The sequence below is a fragment of the Stegostoma tigrinum genome, unplaced genomic scaffold (genome assembly GCF_030684315.1).
Source record: "Stegostoma tigrinum isolate sSteTig4 unplaced genomic scaffold, sSteTig4.hap1 scaffold_281, whole genome shotgun sequence".
Lineage (NCBI taxonomy): Eukaryota > Metazoa > Chordata > Chondrichthyes > Orectolobiformes > Stegostomatidae > Stegostoma > Stegostoma tigrinum.
Window position 1 is genome coordinate 146,231 of NW_026728209.1, and position 16,013 is coordinate 162,243.

The 16,013-nt window shown below is 44.3% G+C and overlaps 1 long non-coding RNA gene across 1 annotated transcript in view; it reads left to right on the forward strand.

Moving 5' to 3' along the window:
* The first annotated feature begins 1,747 nt into the window (after positions 1–1,747).
* Positions 1,748–16,013, forward strand: part of LOC132208081 (uncharacterized) — a 74,463-nt gene continuing 60,197 nt past the window's right edge. The window contains exons 1-4 of the long non-coding RNA XR_009444175.1: positions 1,748–2,028; positions 2,306–2,472; positions 3,635–3,737; positions 15,165–15,433. This is a non-coding gene — a long non-coding RNA (uncharacterized LOC132208081). The remainder of the gene's footprint in view (positions 2,029–2,305; positions 2,473–3,634; positions 3,738–15,164; positions 15,434–16,013) is intronic.

Here is a 16,013-nt window from a genome sequence, read left to right on the forward strand (position 1 = left end):
TCACCACCCATGAGGAAGGATGTGATTGCACTGGAGGGAATGAAAAGGATGTTGCATGTGTTGGAGCATTTTAGCTGTGAAGAAAGGCTGGAAAAATTCAGATTATTTTCTGTGAAGCAGAGAACGTTTGGCGGGGTGAGTGGAGGTCCTGATAGAGGCATAGAAGATTATGAGAGGTATAGATAGGTTGAGTAGAAAGCATTGTTCCCCTTAGTTAAAGCATCAATAACGGTAGGGCACAATTTTAAAGAGAAAGACGGGAAATTTAGAGGAGCTTTGCGGAAAATCATTTTCACTCAGAGTGTGGTAAAGGTCTGGAATGCATTGCCTGGGAGGGAAGTTGAAACAAGAAACCGTACAACCTTTGAAAAGTACTTGGATGAGCACTTGTAATGTCATAATATTTTTGAGAATGGTCCAGTGTGTAAAAATGGGACTAGTATATGTCGCAGTGTATTTTTAGAGGTACAGCCTTAGTGGGCTGTAGGACCTCTTCTGTACTCTATGATTCCATGAGAACCCCCAGCCCAGGCAGCATCTTGGTTTTTTCAGTAATCTCCAGGATCACACACTTCATAGTGTGATCCCTTGCCTTGTTAGCCCTCCCGAGTTCGTTAGCTCACACTTTTCCTGGTTGAGTTCCAATTGCTGTGTCCCGCTGACCAGTCTGTTGATCTCCTCCTGAAGTTTATTCTTCCTGTCTGTCAACCAATTTGCCAATTTGCCTTTGATCCCATGGCTGTTATTTACATGACCATTCCACCGATATCCTCCTCACTGAATTAGTGATTTGCTAGCGACACGGTCATACAAATTGTGTTTAAGCCCAAATGAAGAATATACATGACGAACTTCAAGGGCCCTTGTGGCAAGCCCTGCACAACCCCACTGAAAGCAAACATCCTGTCAAATAGATATCCCTCTACCATCAATCACCCTGTGCTCTCTGCCTCAGCCAGTTTTGGCTCCAGTGTGCCTCTTTGCCTTTGATCCCGTTGACTGTTGCTTTCTTGATCAGTCTGCCAAGGGGGACTTTACTCAGTCAACATCAAATGCAGAAGTTCATCAATCTTCCAACATCTCCTCAAATTTGGATCAAATTTCTGAAATGTGACCTCATCTTAACAAATCCATACTGACTATCTCTGATTAATTCATGCAAGTACATTCTACCCCTAAGAATGCCTCTTTGTAGCTTCTCCAGTGCTGAGATTATTCTGACTGGTCTTTAATTTCCTGGTCTGTTTCTCTGTCCGTTTGATAATAGTGGGACAATGTTAATAGTCCTTCATGACTTCACGTGTGATTGACAAGGGTTTGAAAATTGGTGCCAGGGGCCCAGATATCTCCTCCCTCACTTCCCTCGCTAACTGGTATACGTTTCAGTTCGGCCTGCAGATGTATCCACTTTTAAAGTTGCTAAACCAGCTGCATCTCCCTATGTCTTAACCTCTGATGTTCCGAGGTCCTCTGCCCTGATATCTATACTTGCAGTGTCCTTCTCCGTTGTAAAGATTGACGCAAAATATTCATTGAGGACAGTGCCCATGTTTTCCAGGTCCACACAAAGATTGCCTCTGTGAAATGAATGAGGAGATATCAGAGAGTTTTGAGATTTACAATCAAGAAAGACATTGACAAAATGACTTCCTTGGAGAATCATACAACATACATTGTCCATTGTTGTCAACAAACAGAAGTTTTTGTTTCCACAGTTGTTTGCAAATAGCCAATCAAGATCATAAAATAATCTTTCAACATAATTTACAAAACAAGGCAATTGAGGAAGATGTATTGGATGTATTGAACTCTCAACTACCTCCCTGAAGTTGAGGAATATCAATATTTTTCTTCTGGATAACTTTGGCAGATCTCTTCAAACAAGTCGCTGAACCCACAGATTTATGTGACCAACGAAGCCTGAGTCTTTTGCTTTACGATGCAGTCCAGATCCCTTGGCAGCTGGGTGAGGTAGCTTCATTTGGAGGCTGCAACATTGAACCAAGTATCTGCAGTTGCTTCCAACATGTAAGTGTGCTCTGCACCAATTCATAAGGTCAAGCGGGTCCACTTGCCAGTATGATTTTTGTGCTCATTTTCGGTTTGAATTAGTTCCAGAGGCTAACATGTACCACCACGAATCCAAGGCTATCATGTTGATAAGTAGTCAATGTTTTTATTAGATTAATGACAAAAAACAATGTCAGAAACCCCAGTGATAGTGTATGAGATACCATATCACTGAGGATAGCGGACGTAAGCTTGACATAATTAATCATGCAGCTGATCTTTTATTTCCCTCCAGGGCCAGAACAAACCAGAGATTGACGTTGAACGCTTTGTCGAGTGGATGAGATTGGAGCCTCAGTCCATGGTGTGGCTGCCTGTTCGACACCGTGTGGCAGCTGCTGAAACTGCAAAACATCAGGCTAAGTGTAACATCTGCAAAGAGTACCCAATCGTAGGTTTCAGGTGAGATGTGCAAACCAGCAGAAAGTTAGTGGGAATTAGTTTTTAAAGAAAGCTTTAACTTTCGATGTTCTATTGGAAACTCTGTCAGTAAATGATACAACTGAAATCATCAAAAATCCCAACAAATTTATGGACCAGAGAAGTAATTAGGACAAATTAAGTATCAACTTCTTTACCTTAATTTTTGTGAGAGGTGAATGCTGCATGTTTTTGGTATTTTGTTCACAGTTGCATTGATCACAGACACTGTGGCTCAGAACGGATTGTAACTCGACTTGCGGTTGCTTCTGTAATTTGCAATTATTGGGAATTTACAGAAAGGCCTTTTTATTAGTCCTGTAATCAGTGTGTGTGCATCCTATGAAAGTGATTGCTGTGGTGTTGCTAAATGATCGATAAAACTTCTTGTCCATAATTAGTAAATTAAAATGCATATTTGGACAGGATTTCTACGGGGTAATTGAACCTTTTTGGTTAACTATTCTCCTACATTTCTAAGATTGACCATCTTGGAAAAGGTGCGTGTTACTGCCATTGATCTGACCAAACAACTCCCTGTCTAAGAAGTGAGACCCCAACTGTGGATGAAACTATGACTACCATAACTAAGTAAAGAGCAACAGCGACCCGGAGTCAATTGAATTCCATCTGAAGCTTGAGGAATGGTGGCCTAACTCTGAAGGCCAAGATCTGTTTGCTTTTCATGGACTATGAGGAACAGGGCAGGATTTCACAGAATCTTTCAGATGCCATATCTTGTACAAAACTGAAGGAGAAATGTCAGATTGCTCAAAGAACCATGGGATCACCAGCCTTTCCATTGCTGGGAAGATTCTGGCAAGATTACTTCTGAATAGGTTTATGCCACCATGGCAGATGAAAACCTTCCATGCGAAGGGAACTTTGTGAAAATGTTGGAGACAGAGCAGGACCAAATTACAGGAATGATTCCAGGGATGAGATATTGCATTATGAAAATTGACTGGGGGAGTTGGGACAGTTTTCCCCGACTTTCCTAGCATTTGTTTCTCCCCAAACAATTTACCGTTTCTTCAAAATAAAAAGAAATATGTAATTTAACTACTTAACTTGCATTCCTTCAAAGGTTGAAAATATCTAAACAAAAATGAACATTTCTCTTACTTCTTTATATGTACCGCAGTCTCAAGCACTTCAATTCTGACATCTGCCAAAGCTGTTTGTTTTCGGGGCGCACATCAAAGGGACACAAGTTACATTGCCCCATGGTGGAGTACTGCACTCCGGTGAGTAATATAGTATTCCACTTGATAGAATTGTTCCAATCAGTGGAAACTTAGGGATTTAACCATTTAAATACAATCTTCCCTCAAAGTTGAAGTAGTTTGCTAAAATGATAAAAGGCCAACAGCTTAAATCAGGCTTCAATACCAGAAATGCAATATTGTGCAGAAGCTCTTTGAGGTCAAGTTGAGGCTCAAGGAAGAATGTGCCATCACGCCCACCCTTTTCTCCAGCTTTGCCACCGCCATTCTTAATCTCGTGAAGAACAAGCTTCCCAGTGGCCTGGACAGGATTGATGGAAAACCTTTTAACCTCAACCAGTTGAAATCGAAGAAGAAAATGACACTGACCTCGCATATGGAACTTCAGTATGTGGTTCACAATGTCATTTCCGCTCTCAGAAGTCTTCAAATCTCCCTTAAGGCCTTTGCAGAAGTATACTGAAGAATTAGCCTCAACCTTAAATTTGCCACCCAGGTTGATCGGGTTGTTAAGAAGGCATACGGTGTGTTAGGTTTTATTCATAGAGGGATTGAGTTTCAGAGCCATGAGGGCATGTTGCAGCTGTACAAAACTCTGGTGCAGCTGCACTTGGCATATTACGTACAGTTCTGGTCACCGCATCACAGGAAGGATGTGGAAGCATTGGAAAAGGTGCAGAGGAGATTTATCATGATGTTGCCTGGTATGGAGGGAAGGCGTTTTGAGGAAAGGCTGAGGGACTTGAGGCTGTTTTCGTTAGAGAGAAGAAAATTAAGAGGCGACTTAATGGAACCGTACAAGATGATCAGAGCATTAGATAGGGTGGACAGTGAGAATCTTTTGGCTCGGATGGCCATGTTTGACACGGGCCGGACATAGCTTCAAATTGAGGGGTGATAGATATAGGACAGAGGTCAGAGGTAGGTTCTTTACTCAGAGAGTAGTAAGGGCGTGGAATGCTCTGCCTGCAACAGTAGTAGACTTGCCAACTTTAAGGGCATTTAAATGGTTGTTGGATAAACATATGGATGATAATGGAATAGTGTAGGTTTGTTGGGCTTCAGGTTGGTTTCATAACATCAAGGCCGAAAGGGCCTGTACTGCGCTGTTATGTTCTGTGTTCGAACCTCAAGATGACTCAAATCCTTTACCAATCTGTCATGTTGTGGTCCATCTTTTCATCAAAATTAATAGAGAAATCCTCCCAAATGTAGAACATTTCCCTTAGATGGGACGCTCTCTCTCTTTTAAGGCTGACATCGATACAGAGATTCTAACATTACGTCCAATCTGCGAGTGGCACCTTTGGACTCCTAAGGATGAGAATGCTCAATTGTGACATCTGTGCTGATCGCAAGATCCTTGAGTTCAAGGCATGCATCGTTCAGCCTCTTCTATATGACTGTGAAACCTGGATAACATAGAGCTGCCACTTCAAGACCCTTTCAGCACAGTTTTGTCATGGATTCTCCACATCAGCGAGGAGGAAAAACCTCCCAGCATCAGCATTGACGCCATGATGATTTGAAACAAACCTCATTGGGATTGCCATGTACTTGGGATGCCGAAGTTATGACTACCAAAGTAAATTTTTGCCAACTCAAGGAAGGCATCTGAACAAGAAGTCGTCAAAGGAAGCATTTCAAAGACCTTGAAATGTTCCTTCAAGAAGTAGTACTTGGAGGTCAAAGTATGGATATCCCCATTCAGAAGAAACCAACTTGGGGGAATCTCCTGTATGAAGGCACATAATTCTTCATGAACACCAGACAAGAAGTTCAAGTGTGGGAAAGGAACTGGAGAAAGGAATGCCAATGTTCTCAAGGCCGAGACCACTTCCACCACTCCGAAAGACGACCTAAACGTGTGGTCAGATATGTGGCTCCAGTTCAGGCTAATCAACCCGCACAGAGCTCAGGACCTGTGATATGGAATTTCCTAGCTGGGCAATCATACTCATCAGCCAGTGATGGTTCTTAATATTGTGCAGACTATGATTTGATCACAACTGAGTACTGTGTGTAGCTTTGAGCATTGCTATAGAAAGACCATGTTTTATAGATTAATCAGAATGGTGCTGCATGAGAAACTGGAATTAAGAGGAGGTAGGTGATATTTAATTGTTATTTGTTTCTGGGCCACTGGCATCACGAACTGGGCCAGCATTTACTTCCCATCCTTAGTTACCCTTGTCATTGTTGAATCATTGTAGTCCATGTGCTGTAGGTAGACTCAGTCAGTCGGGGCGTATTTCCAGGACTTTGACCCAGCGATAGTGAAAGAACAGCAATATGTTTCCAAGTTGAGATGGTGAGTGGCTTAGACAGGGTGTTGTAGGTGGTGCTGTTCTCATATATCTGTTACCCTTGCCCTTGTAGCTGAAATTTGTCATAGGTTTGGAAAGTCCTATCTCAGGATCTTTTGCAGATTTCTCACTGCATCTCATAGATGGTACACACTGCTGCTAATGAGCACTGGAGGGAGTCGGCTGCTTTTTCCTGGATGGTGTTGAACTTGTTGAGTGCTTTTGCATCTGCACCCATCTAGGCAAGTGGGGAGTATTCCACCATTCTTCTGACTTGTTCCTGTAGCTGGTAGACAGGCCTGGGGAATCAGGAGGTGAGTTACTTGATGCAGTAATCCAAACTTTGGGCCTGCTCTTGTAGCCACTGCATTTAAATAGGAAGTCCAATTGAATTTCTGTTCACTGGTAAAACCTGGGATTTTGATAGCGGACAATTCAGTGATGGTTACACCATTGAATGTCGAGGGACAATTTATGGATTTTCTCTTACTGGAGATGGTCATTACCTAGTATTTTTAAAGTATAAATGCGACTTGCCACTTAGCAGCCCAAGCCTAGACATCGTTCTGGCCTTGTTGCATTTGGACATGGACAGGTTCACTATCTGAGGAGTGGTGAATGATGCTGAATATTCTGCTATCTCTGGTGAACATCCCCACTTCTGAGCTTATGATGGAGAGAAGGTCATTGATAAGGCAGCTGAAGATGGTTAGGCTTAGGACTGTACTCTCAGGACCTCCTGCAGGTGACCTCCAACAACCAAAATGCCTCCCATTAGGAGAGGCGATGACCTAATGGTATTATGACTAGACGATTAATCCAAACACTCAGGTAATGTGCTGAGGACCTGGTTCAAATTCCACGATGGCACATAATGGAATTTGAATTCAATGAAAATCTGGAATTAAGAGTCTAATGATGATCGTAAATCCATTGCCAATTGTCGGAAAAACCCATCTGATTCACTTAAGTTCTTTAGGGAAGGAAACTGCGTGGCCTGGTGTGGCCTACATGGAACTCCAGATATCAGTTATGCAATTTGGGATGGGCAATAAAAGCTGGTCTAACCAGCAATGCCCTCTTTCCCATGAAAGAATGGAAAAAATATCGTCCTCTGTGCAGATATTATTCGAACCAGTGGTGAGTTTCTGCTGGATTCCCATCAGCTGCAGTTTTGGTAGCGCTCCTTGATGCCACACTCGGTCAAATGTAGCCATCCTTAGCTCACCTCCGGAATTCAAGTCTTTTGACCGTGTTTGAACAAAAGCTGGAATGAAGTCAGGAACTGATGAGGTGGCAGAATTGAGGACCTTGTACAGGGATCCGAGGGATGTGGCATATTGAGATTTCCAGCAAGAATTTGACCAGTTGCTGCATAAAAATGTGAACCAGAACGTTAGATCCAAGGGGATGAAGGGTAGAATATTGGTTTGAACAAAGGCCTGGCTAACTGACAGAAAGCTGAGTGTCAGGATAAATGAGTCTTTGCCTGGATGGTGAATTGTCACTAGTTGGGTGCTGCGGGTTCAGTTCTCTGACCTCAACTATTTGTAACCTATACAAATGATATGTAAGCAGAGACAAAATGTAACATAACAGAATGCATGGATGATTCTGAAATAGGTGGGACAACAGCCTGTGATGTGAAATAGAACATACACAGCGGAACATTGACAGGCGAGGAGAATGGACCAGAATCTGGCAGGTGGTTAATGTGGATAAGCACAAGGCTTGCCTATTTTGCCCAGGGGAAAAAAGGGCGAATTATTATTTAAATGGAAGGAAGATTCAAAGTGTGTTATCTGGCTGCCTTTGTGCATGAATAGCCGAAAGTGGGTATGCAGGTATAGCATAGCATAAGAAAGGCAGATGGAACTCTGGCATTTGTCACAAAAGGACTGGATCATTAAAGTAACAAAGTGTTTTTCCTCATACATTGGGCGTTGGTGAGACCAGAGTGTTGTGTCCAGTTTAGATCCCCTCACTGAGGATAGATACGTTTGTACTGGAGGCAGTTCGGAGGAGGTTTAACTGATTCCAGGGATAAAAGGGCTGTCGTATGAGAAGTGGCTAAGTAGCTTGCGCTTGTACTTGCTGGTGTTCGAAAGAGTGAGGGGGTGGTTCTGATTGAGATATATAAAATAGTAAAGGGGATTGAAAAGATGGGCATTGAGCACATGTTCTGCATTGTGGAACAGTCTCAAACAAGAAGCTGTGGCTGTTGAGTGAGAGATGGAATGTTCAAAATGGAGATGAGGAGAGGGTTGTGAATCTGTGGAATTCATTGCCCCTGAATGCAATGGAGGCAGCACCAATCGACCGATCCAGGAAAGAAATAAATATGTTTCTGATGAAAAATAGGGATCAAGGGCCATGGGGAGCTGGCAGGAGAGTGGAGTTGAGATCAGGAAAAGATCAGCAACCATGGCTAACAAGGTAAGTCAGGGACAGGATGAAAGCAAAAGAAAAAGGATAAAATGTGGTGTAGGTGAGTGGGAAGCCAGAGGATTGGGAAGCCTTTCAAAAACTAGCAGAGGACAACTAAAAAGGCAATAAGGGGGAAGATGATGAAATATGAGGGCAATATTAATGAGGGTAATGTTAAAAAAAAATTGCAGGAGTTTTTTTTCAGCTATAAAGGTAAGAGAGAGGCAAGAGTACAAATAAAGAGAAGAAAGAAAATTACAGCACAGGAACAGGCCCTTCGGCCCTCCAAGCCTGCGCCGATCGAGATCCTCTGTCTAACCTGTCACCTATTTTCTAAGGGTCTGTGTCCATTTGCTCCCTGCCCATCCATGTACCTGTCCATAAGACCTTAAGACAGAGGAGTGGTAGTAAGGCCATTCGGCCCATCAAGTCCACTCCACCATTTAAATCATGCCTGATGGGCATTTCAACACCACTTCGCTGCACTCTCCCCATAGCCCTTGATTCCTTTTGAGATCAAGAATTTGTTGATCTCTGCCTTGAAGGCATCTCACGTCCCGGCCTCCACTGCACTCTGCGGCAATGAATTCCACAAGCCCACCACTCTCTGGCTGAAGAAATGTCGTCTCATTTCAGTTTTAAATTTACCCCCTCTAATTTTAAGGCTGTGCCCACGGGTCCTAGTCTCCCCGCCTAACAGAAACAACTTCCGAGCGTCCACCCCTTCTAAACAATACATTATCTTGTAAGTTTCTATTAGATCGCCCCTCAACCTTCTAAACTCTAACGAGGACAATCCCAGGATCCTTAGCCGTTCATCATACATTAAACCTAGCATTCCAGGGATCATCCGTGTGAATCTCCGCTGGACACGCTCCAGGGCCACTATGTCCTTCCTGAAGTGTTGGGCTCAAAATTGGACACAGTTTTCTAAATAGGGCCTAACTAGAGCCTTATAAAGCCTCAGAAGCACATGGCTGCTTTTATATTCCAACTCTCTTGAGATAAACGCCAACATTACATTCGCATTCTTAATTACGGACTCGACCTTCAAGTTAACTTGTAGAGAATCCTGGACCAACACTCCCAGATCCCTTTGCACTTCTGATTTGCAAATTTTCTCACCATTTAGAAAATAGTCCATGCCTGTATTCTTTTTACCAAAGTGCAAAACCTCACATTTACTCACATTGAATTTCATCAGCCATTTCGTGGACCACTCTCCTAAACTGTCTACATCTTTCTGCAGCTTCCCCACCTCCTCAGTAGGACCTGTCTGTCCACCTATCTTCGTATCTTCGGCAAACTTCGCCAGAATGCCCCAGTCCCTTCATCCAGATCAGTAATATATAAGGCGAACAGCTACGGCCCCAAAACTGAACCCTGCGGGACAGCACTCGTCACCGGTTGCCATTCCGAAAAAGAGCCTTTTAACCCAACTCTCTGCCTTCTGTCAGACAGCCAATCCTCAATCCAAGCCAGTATCTCACCTCGAACACCATGGGCCCTCACCTTGCTCAGCAGCCTCCCGTGAGGCACTGTATCAAAGGCCTATTGGAAGTCTAGATGGACAACATTTACTGAGTTTCCCTGGTCTAACATATTTGTCACCTCTTCAAAGAATTCGAATAGGCATGACCTCCCCTGACTAAATCCATGCTGACTTGTTTTAATCTGACCCTGCACTTCCAGGAATTTAGAAATCTCATCCTTGACAATGGATTCTAGAATTTTACCAACAACCGAGATTAGGCTAATCGGCCTGTAATTTTCCATCTTTTGCCTTGATCCTTTCTTAAACAAGGGAGTTACAACAGAAATTTTCCAATCATCTGGGACTTTCCCTGACTCCAGTGACTTTTGAAAGATCACGACCAAAGCCTCTGCGATTTCCTCAGCCACCTCCCACCGAACTCTAGGATGTAGCCCATCGGGGCCAGGAGATTTATCAGTTTTTAGACCCTTGAGCTTTTCTAGCACTTGCTCTTTTGTAATGCCTACCGTACTCAACTCTGCCCCCGGCTCTCCCTAATTGTTGGCATACTACTCATTTCTTCCATTGTGAAGACTGACGCAAAGTACTTATTAAGTTCTTCAGCTATTTCCTTTTCTCCCATCAATAGCCTTCCAGAATCAATCTGGAGCGGCCCAATATCTTCTTTTGCCTCTCGTTTGCTTCTTACGTATTGAAAAAAGCTTTGACTGTCATTTCTAATATTACTAGCTTGCCTACCTTCATATATGATCTTCTGCTTCCTGATTGCTCTCTTTGTTATCCTCTGTCTGTTTTTGTGGCCTTCCCAATCTTCTGATTTCCCAGTGCTCTTGGCCATTTTATAGGCTGTCTCTTTTTCTTTGATATGTTTCCTGACTTCCTTTGTCAGATGTCCAATAGCAGCGGTGAAGAAGCTGCTGTTGGGGAAATAGAGACATTGGTGTGCTGTTTTCACTCATTGCAACGATCTGGGTGGACCAGGAGAGATCGTTGGTGATTGACACTCTCAACTATCTCCACCTCAGCAACATCTCTCACACTGTCTGATGCAGGCACTCACACGCTCACATTCTGTCACCCATTCTGTCTGTCTGACTGTCTCTCTCTCTCTCTCTCCCTTATCGCCCATCTCTCTCTCTCTCTCTCTCTCTCTCTCTCTCTCTCTGTCCCTGTCTCCCTCCACCCCCGGCCCCGCCGACCAACCTCTCTGTCTTTGTCTCTCTCTCTCTCTCTCTCACACCAACTCATTGCTCAGTATTCCATGGTATCTCAATTGTTGGAAGAATTAACTTGGACTGAGCATGGATTTTCTCCCAATATAGTTATGACAAAGCAGAACCAATTCTGCCTTGAAGAAGAAAGGCAGGAGCCATAATAACTTGTGATTGTTTAGCTGAAGGAACCGTGCTGTGATATGCATCCAGATAGGATGCTTTCTGTGGTACATCAGTGAAAGTTGTCCTTGTGGACGCACAGAATGACCTTAGCCTCCTGGGAAGTAGAGACAATGGTGTGCTTTTTTGCCCATTGCAACAATCTGGGCGGACCGGTGAACTAATCTAAGCCCATCCCCCTACATGATCCCATTATCATCCATACCCAAGGACTGTTTAAGTGCCCCTAATGTGGCTGAGCTAACTACATTGGCAGGCAGGGGGTTCCACGTCCTTACCACTCTGAGTAAAGAACCTGCCTCCGACATCTATCTCAAATCTATCACCCCTCAATGTTTAGCTGTGCCCCCCCCATACAAGCTGACATCATCATCCTCGGATAAAGACCCTCACTGTCCACCCTATCTAATCCACTGATCATCTTGTATGTCTCTATTCAATCCCCTCTGAACCATCTTCTCTCCAACGAGAACAGACCCAAGTCCCTCAGCCTTTCTTCAGAAGTCCTTCACTCCAGACCAGGCAACATCCTGGTAAATCTCCTCTGCACCTTTCCAATGTTTCCACATCCTTCCTGGAATGGGGTGACCAGAACTGTACACAGTATTCCAAGTGAGACCGCACTAGCTTTTTGGACAGATGCAGCATGACATCACGGCTCTGGAACTCAATCCCTCTACCAATAAAAGCTAATACACCGTAAGCCGCCTTAACAGCACTATCAAACTGGGTGGCGATTTTCAGGGATCTACGTACATGAACACCAAGATCCCTCTGCACAGCAACACTACCAAGAATCTTTCCATTGACCCAATATTCTGTCTTCCTATTATTCCTCCCAAAGTGAATCACCTCACATTTATCCACATTGAACTCCATTTGCCACCTTTCAGCCCAATTCTGCAGTTCATCCAAGTTTCCATTGCAACCTGCAACATTCTTCCACATTGCCCACCACTCCACCGACTTTAGTGTCATCTGCAAACTTAGTAACCCATCTACCAATGCCTCCGTCCAAGTCATTTGTGAAAATGACAAACAGCAGTGGTCCCAAAACAGATCCTTGAGACACACCACTAGTAATCAGACTCCAGGCTGAATATTTTCCATCAACCACGGCTGGTTGCCTTCTTACTGAAAGCCAGTTTCTAATCCAACCTGCTAAATCTCCCTCAATCCCATGTCTCCATGTTTTCTCCAGTAGCCTACCATGTGGAACCTTATCGAAGGCTTTACTGAAGTCCATGTACACCACGTCAACTGCCCGACCCTCATCCACATGCTTCGTCAGCTTCTGAAATGACTCAGTGAGGTTTGTGAGACATGACTTGCCCTTGACAAATCCATGTTGACTATCTCCAATCAAATTGGTGCTTGCTCGATGATTATAATACCTATCTCTTATAACCCTTTCCAAAACATTTCCGACAACAGATGTAATGCTCAATGGTTTATAATTACCTGGGTCATCTCTACTGCCCTTCTTGAACAAAGGCACAACATTTGCAACCCTCCATTCCTCTGGTACTAAACCTGTAGACAATGAGGACTCAAAGATGAAGGCCAAAGGCTCCACCACCTCCTCTGTAGCCTCCCAGGGAATATCAAAGTTTCGAAGGAACTGATGCGTTGTATCCGGAGGTTGGTGGGGTGGTACGTGAGCACGAGGGAGACTTTGTTTTGGTTGTTGTTGTGGGGTGGGGTGAGACGGATTTGTTGCAGGAAATGCTGGAGACACGGTCGAGGGCGTTATCAACCACTGAGCGGGGGAAGTTGTGGTCCTTGAAAAATGAGGACATCTGAGATATACGAGAGTAGAATCCCTCATCCTGGGAGCAGATGCAGAGTCAAAGGAATGGGGAAAGTGGATGAATTGTTGCGGGAATTTGGTGGGAGTTGGTGGACTTGAAATGGATATTTGTTTCTTGGTGGTTGGAAATAGAGAGGTCCAGGAAGGAGAGAGGTATCAGAGATTGTCCAGGTGAACTTAAAGTTCGGGAGGAAGGTGTTGCTGAAGTGGATGTTAGAGCCCCTTGTGGGAGCACGAGGCAGTGCCGATACAGTCACCAATGTAACGGAGGAAGACGTGGGGTTTAGGGCCAGTGTAGGTACGGAAGAGGGAGCGTTCCATGTAACCTACAAAGCGGCAGGCGTAGCTTGGGCCCAGGTGGGTACACTGGCCACCCGCTTTGTCTGTAGGAAGTGGGAGGAATTGAAAGAGAAATTGTTGAGGGTTGTTCAAGGACCACAACATCCCCCTCCTCAATAGTCAAAAACGCCCTCAACCGTGTCACCCGCATTTCCCACAACTCATCCCTCATACCCGCTCCCCATAATAACTACCAAAACAGTGTCCTCCTCACCCTCACCTACCACCACACCAACCTCCGGATTCCATGCATCGTCCGCCGACACTTCTGCCATCTGCGATCCGACCCCACACCAAAGACATTTTTCCCTCCACACTTAGGTGACTCCCTTATCCGCTCCACACTCGCCTCCAGCACCCCCTACACCCAGCACTTTTCCCTATATATCCACAAATATTGTCAGCATAATGTTTAAAATTCACTTGTCCCAATACCTCCCCCCTCACCCCCATCCCAGACCCCAGGAAGAATTTCCACATCAAACAGATGTTTACCTGCACATCTGCTAATGTGGTATACTGTATCCGCTGATCCCTTTGTGGCCCCCTCTACATCGGGGAAACCAAATGGAGGTTTGGGGACTGCTTTGCCAATCACCTATGCTCAATGCATTAAAGAACTGCACCTCCCAGTCGTGAACTGTTTTGACTCTCCCAATCCTCAGATAGGATGTCCACCCTGGGCCTCCTGCAGTGCCACAACGATGCCACCTGAAGGTTGCAGGAGCAGCACCTCGTATTGCGCTTGGGAACCCTGCGTCTCCGTGGTATCAATGTCGACTTCACAAGCTTCGAAATCTCCCCTCCCCCTCCCGCATCCCAAAACCAGCCCACCTAGCCCATCCTGCCACCTCAAGCCCCACCCCCATCTCCTACTTCCTAACCGCTTCCCACCCCCGAGACCTGTTCGTCCTCCCCGGACAAATCTATCCCCTCCCTACCTCCCCACCGACACTCACCTCTACTGGCTCCATCTCCACCTCTTTAACTTGTCTGTCTCCTCTCCACCTATCTTCTCCTCTATCTATCTTCGATCCGCCTCCCCCCTCTCCCTATTTATTTCAGAACCCTCACCCCCCCCCTTTTCTGATGAAAGGTCTCGGTCCAACATGTCAGCTTTTGTGCTCCTAAGATGCTGCTTGGCCTGCTGTGTTCATCCAGCTGCACACTTTGTTGTGTCTATATCTCTTAAGAACCTCATTAAGTGAGCTCTAGAGAGAACTATGCAGGGTAGACTTTGGGTTTATCATTCTAACTTGCCAGCCCTGAAAGATGAAAGTTGGTTTATGTTGGATGTTTGTTTCATAGCTACGAAAGAGATCCTGAAAGGATTGTTCGTATCTTTTGTTGAGAATTTTACCCATTTAGTCACTCTAATCCTTCTCCTTTTTTAAAGTTTCCTTGGGAGTCATAAATTTCAAATATCTGCAGAATTTTATTCGGCTTGGCATTGGCTCTGCGTGATTCCCTGTTAATGGCTCCGCGACCTGCTAGCTAATTAGAGAATTTGTCATTGATGTGCCTGTCATAAAATCTTTAGTCTTATACTATATATTCCCAATTTCAGGAGAAAGTCCAGAGAGACTTTTTAGAGGAAAGGGGTTTAGAAAGAAAACTTAAGTTCTATAGATCCAAGTCATGAATAGTTGATAAATTATTTGCACTTCATATTTCCAGAACCTACCCCGGAAGAGAGAGCCCAGAGAATTGCCAAAGCTGTCCGCAAACAGTCAATAGAAGTGAAGGAAACTTGGGAGCAATTGAAAATCCATGCGAGCAACTGGCAGGAACAGGTGGAAAAGGTGTTGGAGAAACTTCAAGAACTGCAGAAAGCTCTGGATGATCATGAGGCTCATGTGATAACAGCTGAAGGGGTCCGCACTGATTGGCAACCTGTGGGTGAACTGCTTATTGACTCATTGCAGGATCACATTGATAAAACCACAGTAAGTGCAATTACATTACACTTCACTTATGAACAGATGTAACCATAATGTTGTATCGAGACGATCAGTAATATGAGTAGTGAAGTAATATTGATTGAATGGTTGTTAACTTAATTTGCAAATTAAAACTTCGTTGAGCATGCCTTCTGATGATATCACATCGGTAATATTAGTATAATTGAGGATTCTATTAGTCAGTGACATCAGCTGAGTTATCTGCTTGTTGCCATGTTATCAGGATTAAAGGTAAAGCCTTACCACGCCATTTGGCCACTCCTTAGAGAGATACAACTGGTTATGATTTAACCTGAAGATCACCATGCCTCAGGCAAGTAGAGCGGTTGAGGCGAAGACCCTTTGTGGTAAGGTCACTGGTGTGGCAATTGAGCCCTCTCTGCAGGGCATCACTCTGCATCACAAACCAACCGTTCAGCCAACTGAATTTGAATAGAGTTTAGGATTGGAGAGCAATCCATGCAATTCTATTTTTTTGAATGAATGTTTCTCACTGGGACTATCTCACTGGCAAACTTTTTAAAAGCCAGCTCAGCCATACAGGCGAGATCAGTTCCTGATCTCA